Here is a 10,520-nt window from a genome sequence, read left to right on the forward strand (position 1 = left end):
TTTTTTTTTTTTAATTATCAAAACCCCATCCTCATCCCACCCTTCCTTCAAACTAGAAATGGTGAAGTAGCATCAAGCACAACAAAGGCCGTTACAGATCTAGATCAAAGGAAAGGAATCCCCAGAGGACAGGCTTGCAAGGCCACTGCACATCCTACCAAGTACACACCTGCCAGGAGGGGATAGGGATGAGGGATCACAAAAAACAGGAAAGAAACTGGAAGGGCGCCCACCAAGTCCAGGAGAACAAGCTACACTCAGTAAGGTCTCTGCCAGGCCCTCCTCTCAGGGATCACTGGGAAGGCCAAACAGCTTTACAGTTCCAGCTTCCCGGCTGCTGTCATATTTCCCATCTTTGTTGTCACAGGCAAATGCTAGCAGAGGCCTCTTAGGGTGCTAGGCCATGGTGAAGGTTGGGGACTCACACTGTATTTGAGGTATATCAATAAAATGATCCTCCAAAGCTGATACCAGCATTTTCCCATCATGGCTAAAACTGAGGGTCCTCAGGCCAATCCAGTCTGGAAAAGCACTGCACACACACTAACTCATCCACATCCCAGAGACTGACCAAAGCATCAGCACTTTCTGTAGCAAAGTATTTCACTATGGGATCAGACTTGATACAGATGCAGTTAGAAGGGTGAGCATTGATGAGTTGCACAGGCTTCAGTTCTGGGTAGCCGAGCATGTTGATACAACCATCGCCGTTTGTCAGGAACTGTCGTTGTTCCAGGAAATTTCATTGACCTCATACTTGAGTTGTTCCTCTGCTTGGAATGATGTATCTTGGCATCAGTAAAGGTCACCACATCATCCTTGTTGCCTACAGCAATGGTGTGCCCATCAGGACTCCAGCAGATATTAATGTTCTCTCCTTTAGTACTCACAGTGGCAATACATTTTGTAGTCCTCACATCCCAGATGCGAATGGTTTTATCTCCAGATGCTGTGACAAAAAGATCAGGATTACTTGGGTGCCAACAAAGCTGGTCCACACTATCCCCATGTCCCCGATAATTGTTTTCTTTGACCAGCCGGTCTTTCTCCAGCAAGAACACACTGTCTTGTCAAAAGGCTCCCGAAGCTAAGCGACGGCTGTCGCAGCTTCACGCCTCCGAGTATACCTTGGCACTCTGTGCCAGGAACTTGCATGTCTTACTGTAGCCCTGGAAGAGCTTCTGCATTCCAACCACACAGTGCAACAGACTGCTGCTCACTGAGCACCAGGCGGCCATCAAGCCCGGACCGCTCTGGCCTAGCGCTGAGGGCCCCATAGCAGCAGCCGGCACCGCCATGCCAAAGTTCAAGCTGACTAAAAATCTGCCCTCTCAACTACCGAAATAATTTTAAACTTAATTAAAATTTACGAGAATTCTGCAACAGTCTCCTAGATTAACCAATTCTGGCCTGTATGCTCTTAGTTATTTTATTTATATGTACGTTAATAATAATAACTTGTTTTTTTGTTTTGTTTCTGAAACGGTGTCTCTTACGTAGTTTAGGCTGACCTTGAATTCACTGTGTAGCTCAGGCTGGCCTTGAACTCACAGTGAGCCTCCTGCCTCAGCCTCACAAGTGCTGGGATTGCAGGTGTGTGCCACCATGCCTAGCAGTAATAGTAAGTTTTGAGTCACGCTTCTATTTTGGGCATGTTAAACTTTAAGAATTACATGGAGGGGCCGGGGAGATGGCTCAGTGGAATAAGCACTTCCCTGGCAAGGGCAAGGACCTGAGTTCAATTCCCGGTAAAAAAAAAAAAAAAAAAAAAAAATTACATGGAGCTAACAAGTTGATTAAGTAAGTACAGTTCAGAGACGGGCTGAAGACATAAATTTTGGTGTCACTGGCATATAAGTATATCTGAGCAAGAAAAGAGCAGCATCATTACATATCTGAACCGCAGTGAAGCATTAAATGGACTGAGAAGGTATGTCCAGATAAAGCTGTAATTTAGGAGATAATACGAAAGAGTTAGGAGAAAGAAGTGTTTCAAAGAAAGAGAGTAGGCTGGGCTCGGTAGTACACACCTGCATTCCTAGTATTTGGGAGGCTGAGGCAGGAGAATTTTTCTGTTTGAGGCAAGCCTGAGTTTTGTAGGGAGACTGTTATAAAAAAAAAGAAGTGGTGGTGCATACCTTAATTTTTGTACTCTGGGAGGCTGAGACAAGAAAATGGGCAATTTAGAGACTTGAGACCCTGCCCAAAAAAACAAAAAATAGAAAAGGGCTGGAGGTACAGCTCGGTGAAGGCCCTGGGTTCAGTTCTTTGTACACCAAAAAAGGAAGGGGAGGGAGTGAATACCTAGCAGGATGAGATATTGCTGAAAGCTGGATAAAATAAGGATGAGTAAAAGACCATTGTGTGTGGCATCATGGAAGAGGAGTGGAAAGAAAATTGGCTTGTTGGATTGGATTGAATAATAAAAAATGTGTTAGGCTGGGGATGCAGCTTATTGGTAAAGTAATTGCCTACCATGTGTGAGGCTCTGGGTTCAATCCCTCATACTGCCAACAAAACAAAATGCTGAATGTGGTGGCATATGCTACTCCGGAGACTGAGGCATGAGGATTGTAAATTTGAGTCCAGCCTGAACAACTTTATAAAGATAAAGAAGACTGAGGATATATAGCTCAGGACTTGTGGGTTCAGTCCCTGGTCCTGTGTCATTTCGTCCACCTCCCAACCCAGTGACAAATGATTCTGTGGTTCAGCAGAGTTCAGAATGGGCTCTCAATCTTGGCACTATTGGTTTTGGGCTGTGTGGGCCTTTACTGTGGCGTGTTCTTCTGTGTACTGTATAATTAATATGCTTGGCTTGTGTCCACTATAGTCACCCCCTTTCCCTCCCTCCCCCTCCCACATTTTGTAACATTAAAAATGTCTGTAGGCATTTTCAAATGTCCTGTGGCAGCTAAGATGGCCTATGATTGAGAAGCACTAGAGTAGACTCTTTCATAAAAGGATAAATCTTGGTGAATTTTTAGGCATTTACTAAGTAGGAAAATGTTGAGGGCCTCGCAGGGAACGCTCCAAATTTTGTTCCAGTGTGCAAATATTTAGTTTGTCTTTAATGTAAGTTGTCCTGTTTTCACATCTTGATTTCCCTGTCTGGTCCATGCTTAGCAAGTAAGCTCTCCCTCTGAGCTTTGTCGCTTTTTATTTTGAGCTGGGGTGTTGCTGAGTTACCTGGATGGGCCTCAAACTTGTCATCCTCCTGTCTTCACCTCCAGGCTATCTGGTGTGCACTACACCAGCTTTGTGTTATATTTTACGTGATTCATAAAGCACTTAGCCTTAATTGGTGGTGTTATTATGTTTGTCCATTAACCTCATAAAAGATTTCAGTTCTAAAAGTATGGAAGATTGTCTTAAGTCTGCATTAACCTGAAATCATGACATAGAAATTATTTTGAAAAAATATTTAGTGATCTTTTGATTTTTTTTCGCATACAAATGTTATAGAATACACAGTTTTAAATTTCACTTTATTTTCCAAATTTGTGGGTTTTAGAGAAATTGCCCTTTATTTGGCAAGCTACCTTTTTGTGCAGAAATGAGTTACCTTAATGTAGATTTTTAATTACTTGAGGTAGTGCAGTTTGGTTCTGGATTGAGATCAAGCAAATTTTTTATGCTTGTTGATATAACAAAGTTTGGAGGCACTGTTAAGTATTAAGGGTCTGTAAAATGGTGTAGCAGTTCTGCTAAACTGTTATCACTGAGAGATTGAGATTGGACTTGTATGTAATTGCATTGGTGGGCACAAAGAGAAAATATTGTCAAAAAGGCACTGCATAGATAAAATACTGTGGACCTTCAGAGGCGGGATTGATGCAGGGGAATGAAACTCTCAACCTTAGATACTTGAAATGAGATCTAGTCTCTAAAACCAAAAAATGAATTTTAGGAACAAGGTTTCAAAAGAAAGCTTGTGTCTGAGAAAGGGACAGAAGGGGACCAGAGTGGGTTGCCAAGGACCCTGCCTTTTCTAGGGATTTTTATAGAGTAAAACTATAAGGTGAGGTGGGTTTAAGGTGGAAAACAAAGCTGGTGGACATGAGGTGGGACAAAACTCGTCAGCCAATAAGACTACAAGCACAGTGGCTCAGGTGAAATTGCTTGAATCCAGGACCAAATGGGACGGTAGTGTAGAACAGAGACTTTTCCTGTAGGAGGTTGGGTTAGTGACTCTTTCTGCCTTCCTCAACGTGATAGAGACCTATCTAGAATATCAGTCTTGGATGCTTATCTTTAGAGAGGGATGAATGTGTTTGATCTTTTATCTTGATGTCTAGCCCACCCACAGTTGCAAGGCATCTTGGCTTCCATGCTGGCTCCTTTTGAGGGCCTAGCCCTGTCTGACTGCCTACAATAATTCTAACTCAGCAGCTCTTGTGGACCTTCAGAGGAGAGGGGATCATTCATTATCTGCAGCAGAGGTGACAGAAAGAGAAGAAATCAATCAAATAGTTGGGTGTTAAATGTGACCTTTAGCAGGGAGAATTTGGATTTACAGGGCAGCCTCCCCCATCAAATCCAAAGTTTTGAGCATGCAAGACAAGCCATATTCCTAGTCCTTTCTGAATTTTATTTTGAGGCAGGCTTTTGTTGAGCTGCCCAGAGTCCCCATCTTGCACTTGTGATCTTCCTGCCTCAGCTTCCTAAATCATGGGATTACAGAGACAGCTGCTTTGGCTTGGCCATTTCCTGTCAATACGTAAGTTCTGGTTTCACTTCTCCAGCCGTCTGTATTTGCTGGCTCTGAACTTTGCCAGCGGGAAAGTCTCCTGCTTGGCTCTTGTCTTCTGCATGTGTGCATGTGTATTCTCTTTGGATGGGGCTGAGGAGGTAGCTCAGTAGAATAAGTGCTTGGGTCCTGAGTTCAATCCCTAGTACCACAAAAAAGAAAAAAACCCCACAAAAACAAAAAACAAAACCCTGAACACTCTTTCGATGGTAGGTTTTTCTCCACCAGATTAATCCTGTGTATAATCCCAGTTTGTTTTCTCCCTGTCAGAATTAGTGAATGTATTTCACTGGACTTTTGATAGAAAGCAGAGGAAATGTGTGTGGTTAGCTTGTTTTACAGAATAAGAAATAGCTATTGATGGGTTTGGGTTCTTGTGGCAACGTGATGAGTCATCACAGTGTCTCTCCAAGGTGGTGATGATCCCCAAAATAGCAGCTTATTTTCCCAGTGACCGCTCCATCCTTCTTCCCCACCCCAGTCCTGGATATAACTTTTTTTTTCACCTTTCCTATGCCACAACAGAAACCCTCATCAACTCCTTGCATGTCACCAAACCTGACAACTCCTCTCCTAGCCAAGGTCCATAAAATCTCTGCCTGCCTTTGTCTCAGGTCAGAGGATTCTCCCGTCTCTTTCTCTGTGGTGCTGCCGTGCCCTCAATGAAGCGTCCTTTTTCTTTTCTTTCTTTCTCTCTCTCTTTTTTTTTTTTGGTGTCCAGACTAGGATTGTTGAGCTGTGTAGCTCCCAGGGGCTCCCCCAGTTTTGAGATTCCTCACCACTCCTGCTTCTGCTGCCTGATATTGTTAACTTACATCCTATATCAGCTGACTGTAATTCACACAAATGAACCCAGTCTCTTACTGGGGATTCCACCGTGTTTTTCTTCTCATCTCAAAAATTATGGGTCAACATTTGGATTCCTCCCTGTCCTTTAGGACTGTACCTTTTGGGGTACCCTCCCTGTTTTTTTCTGCTGACGACCATTAAAGGCAGGCATTGAGTTTCTCTCTTACCCTTGCTACCATGTGGAAAGTGATGGCTTTCTAACAGGGGAGTGATGTTGGGCATTAGCCCTAAATCTTTGGCTCACCCTAAAGTCAGTCACTATGGGAAATATTCCTTCTCATCGTCCAAAACACACCCCACTGGGTTGTCTCCTAAAGAATCTCAGCACCCTCAGACTCCGAGATGTCTCAAACCCAAACAACTTATTTTTTTCTGCTCAGATAGCATGGCCACAATATAAACTTGATAATGGCAGCCCCTGGCCTGAGGAAGACACCTGTGATTTGAAACTCCTCACCGACCTCAACAACTATTGTTTCTGCAATGGCAAATGGCATGAGATTCAGTACATTCAGGATTTTTCTGCACTTCAGGTGCGCTTCTCCCTCTTCCAGGCATATGGGGCAACCCAGGTGCTCTTGGCTTGCTCCATAGCACCAGACCCCACCCCTGCTGTCTCTTTTGATCCTGACTCCCTGATGGGTGACCCTGTCAATGATCTTGTGACCTTCCCTCTGTAACTCCCTCATCTACCAGTCCAGCCTCCTCTACCCTCTCCACCTCCTCCAGCCCTCTTCTCTGCCTCCTCCCTCTCTCCTTTGTACTTTGCCTCCACTACCTCTACAGATAACACCACCTCACCCTCTCCCATATTGAGACCACAAAAAACAACAGCTCTACCTCCTACCTTTTGTCCTCCTGTGTTCCATGCCTGTTCCTGCTCACTCATCCACTGTCTGGCTAGACTTTTCAACCACCTCCAGCTTTGCTACCATCCTAGGACTTATCTTGTCACTCCTCTTGTGACTTCCAGGCACCATCCTGTGTGGCCTTATCATCTGATGACCAGCTGCCATCTTGTGGCCACCCCTTTGATGCTAGGACACCATCTTGTGGCACTTTATCCCATGACAAGTTGAGTTGCTGCCATCCTGCCATACCTTGACTGGTGACAATCCCTCCTTCCCCTCTGAGAGCAGGCAGGCCATGAGGGATTGGTTTGTATTCATGTCCCCTTTTCCCTCCAAGATCTTTCTGATATAGTGTTACCAGCTGTGATTTTTTTTTTTTTTTTTTGGCGGAGCCCGGGATTGAACTCAGGCCCTTGTACTTGCCAGGCAAACACTTACTCTCCTGAGCCATCTCCCTGGCTCCCAACTACGATATTTCTTAGCTGACCCTCACACTTATATTAACACCAGTTTATAATTAATTTTTATGATTTACGTTGGAAAGATCTTTATACTATCCTTGGTTCCACTCTCAGTCCCCAACAAAAGTTGTATTTGTGGCTGGCAGTCCAGGCAATAACTGATTAAAAAGGTCTCAGCTATAAGGAGAGTCACCTAGAGAGAAAACATTCTCTCAGCCTTTTACAGAGAGCAAAGTGGTCAAGCAATGGCCGTTACTCATCCAGATAGCTGACACAGACAAAAGATCCATAAGGTGCTTTACATGGTTCCAGGGTAAATCCTGAGGGGATTTGACTGACCTTATCAGACAGCAAAAGTTTCATTTTTATTTCTATAGGTCTTGCTGTAACTTGGTCTTAGCCATCCAGCAGAAAAATATAACCACGAGGTATAAAAAATAAAGCTATATTAATATGCTGAGCTGTGAAAGGCTCAAGTCAACAACTTCGGATTATTGCCTGTTGTGCCTTTAACTCACTACTGTAATGGACTATTGGACTATATTGGGTTATTTTGCTGAGTTCAAGTACCTACAATCTTTGGACTGGCATCAAGTAGGAAAAGGTCCTTTAAAGACTTCTCCAAATACAGCGTCTCTAACAGCAATGGAACATCATTCCTGACAAAACAAAACAAAAAAGAGGGATATAAATAAAGGACCATTTTGTTGTGAAAAAAAAATACATGTATATACAAGATAGAATAGATATATAGCTATTTTCTCCTAGTTCAATAAAAAAGGTTTGTACTAATATTTAGACAAGATATCATGTCTGCATTTTGTCCTTTGAATAATTACTATGAAGACAACAATATGCAGTGTATTAACTATTGTAACTGTCCTACTAACCTGTTTTGAAACTGTTTCATTGTTATTTTTTTTCTCATTAAAATGAATATAAGTAAAATATAAAAGGTCTCGGCTAGACCCAGAGCTCTTTGGAAGTGTAGATGCAGTCCCATATAGAGACCCCAATTGGAATTATCAAACAGGTGATAGTTCTCATTGGGTGAGATGTATGATGTTTTGTATTTTTGAAGGCCTAAATAAGATCTCCCATAAAAAAACTAATTATAGTAAATTATTATTATTTTTTTAAAATTATTTTTATTTATTTATGTGTGTGTGTGGGGGGGTCAGCTCAGCCCACCGGGGGGCGGGGCTGGCTGGCATGTGGTGCTGGGGGATTGAACCGCGGTCCCTGTGCTTTGCTAAGCTTGTTCTAAGTAGGTGCTTTAGACCACTGAGCCATCTCACCAGCCCCCTAATTATAGTAAATTAAAAGAACAGATCCAAAAGGCTGATGAAAATCCTGCCAAAGTTCTTTCACATTTCATTGAGATGTTAACCAAATTCACTTAGGTCGATGATTGTGTCTCATAAGGGTATAGTTCTCATCAACTCCTGCCTCATTTTCTAGTCAGCACCAGACATCAGAGCAAAACTCAAAAAAGTGCCCAGTGGCCCACAGGCCTCCCCGGAGGGCCTCTTTAAGGTGGCATTCTGTGTCTTTTAACAGTAGAGAACAACAAAAAGAATAAAAAGAGCAAGAAAAGAGGGAACATGCCCATTATAAGGTTGACCTTTCAAAAAAAAAAGTCTTGGCAGTGATGTTTGGGGTCTAACAAGCAACTCAAACACCTAAGTCCAAACAGGAGCCTAAACGAGGTGGTGCCAACACCTGAGCCCCACCTAGGACCTACTTCTAAGACAACTGGGCACGAGTCCCAACCTGTGGCTGCCACCGGGGCCTTTCCTCCTCTGCAACCTTGAGGGCCACTGGAAAGTCGATTGCCCCATCTGCCAGAGAGTAGGTAAGTCAATCAGTTCCTTTCCTTCACAGGAAAATATGCCACCTGTGACTGATATGTCACTGGTCCCTCAACTGGGATTTCCCACCAGTGACAACTGATGGGGCTTCTCTGTGTGAAGGTATTATCTTTGGAACCCCAAGTCTCACTGGACATCTCAGGTAGGATGCTCTCCTTTTTTATAGACACAGGTGCTACCTGTAGGGTCCTTCTTGAGTTTTTAGGCTGCTGTATTAGATCAAAGGTCACCATGGTGGGAGTTGGGCCAGCATACACATCTACAGACAGAACCTATCCTGTGCAGGTTCTAAACTTTCCTTTTAGTTTTCTAGTAATACCAATGTGTCCCATTCCCCTTTTGGGTAGGAATCTCCTCCAAAAGCTTAACTTCTTTGCGTTATTCCTCCCCACAGCTCTAATCCCTCAAACTTCATCTCAGTACATCACCAACCCATCTCCTCCACTTCCTCCTTCTCTTGTTGATCCCATAGTTTGGGACACTTTCAATTCCACTGGTGTCACCCATGCTATCCCTGTACTAGTATGCTACAGGAATCCCTTGGCCTTCCCCTGCGTTCCCCAATATCCAGTAGCCCCTAAACAGGGGGACTAAAACCTATAGTTCACCATCTCCTTACCGGTGGGTTTCTTAGAACTGCCCACTTATCCAATACCCGAATGCTTCCTGTACTTAAACCTAATGGCTCCTGTTGTCTAGTTCAGGATCTCAGGATTGTCAACAATGCAGTTACTCCTATGCACTCAATGGTGCCAAACCCCTACAGCATGCTCTCTCATATCCCTCCTTCCACCACTCACTTTATTGTCCTAAGCCTCGAAGATGCCTTTTTCACCATTCCCTTACACCCAGACTGCTAAGACCTCTTTGCTTTCAAGTGGACTGACCAGACACTCTCAGACTCTACCCCCAGCTACACAACCACAACCCATCTATACCATGATGTTGGCCCTATCAGATCAAGGGATAATTCATTCTCACCATTTTACTTCCTCAAATCTGAAAGTTACCTTTCTCATTCCCTACTGTTACCTTGTACCATAGTGTCACACCTGGGATAAGGGCACATAGAAAGGAAGAAAACAGGTCCCCGAGCATGACCCACATGATTATACATACTGTAACTCACCTGTAGTAATATGTTACTATGTTGATAGTCTATACATTATTCCCCAACCTCCCATACTCTGCAAACAAAAATGTGTTGATGCCAGTGTCATCTATTTTGACACCCCAGGATGAATCCATAGGTAAAACAAATGTGAAAAAAATCTTAACAAACACAGACTCACTCATCTTGGCCTGGTATGTACATGGACTTGCTAAGGTTGTATGGGAAGTATTTTAAATCCGCATTGTGTCACACTCCCAATTTCTCCAGGGCAAAACTTGGGGGCTCTTCTTCTGTTATTTAGATAGCACATAACGCATCTTGTGGCACTTTCATGACCCTAAAAACTTGGCTTCTAATTCCACTTCCTATTATTGATGTTCCATTCTACTTTTCACCTGTCCTACAACAAAAAAATCACTCTCACTATTTCCCAGCTTCTCTCACGTGTCTATGACACTCTCATTCTTCAAATCTCACTGAGTGCTGGCTCTGTGTTCCTTAACTGCAAGTTTTCTGTTTACAAGATCTCTACATGGTAGCCCCTACGTGCTGAAATGCTTTTCACCTATCTTTTTCACATAACCCTGTCATAGTGGGCCTTGTGTATATTCACAGCTCCCAACA

The 10,520-nt window shown here is 43.4% G+C and overlaps 1 pseudogene across 1 annotated transcript; it reads right to left on the reverse strand.

The window, feature by feature from the left end:
• Nucleotides 1–218: 218 nt before the first annotated feature.
• LOC101563208 lies at nucleotides 219–1,320 on the reverse strand (annotated as a pseudogene). Its single transcript, XR_192824.2, has one exon. The product of XR_192824.2 is annotated as a THO complex subunit 3 pseudogene (transcript).
• Nucleotides 1,321–10,520: the final 9,200 nt, after the last annotated feature.

Source organism: Octodon degus, unplaced genomic scaffold, assembly GCF_000260255.1.
Source record: "Octodon degus isolate 3935 unplaced genomic scaffold, OctDeg1.0 scaffold00174, whole genome shotgun sequence".
In the NCBI taxonomy this organism is placed as follows: Eukaryota; Metazoa; Chordata; class Mammalia; order Rodentia; family Octodontidae; genus Octodon; species Octodon degus.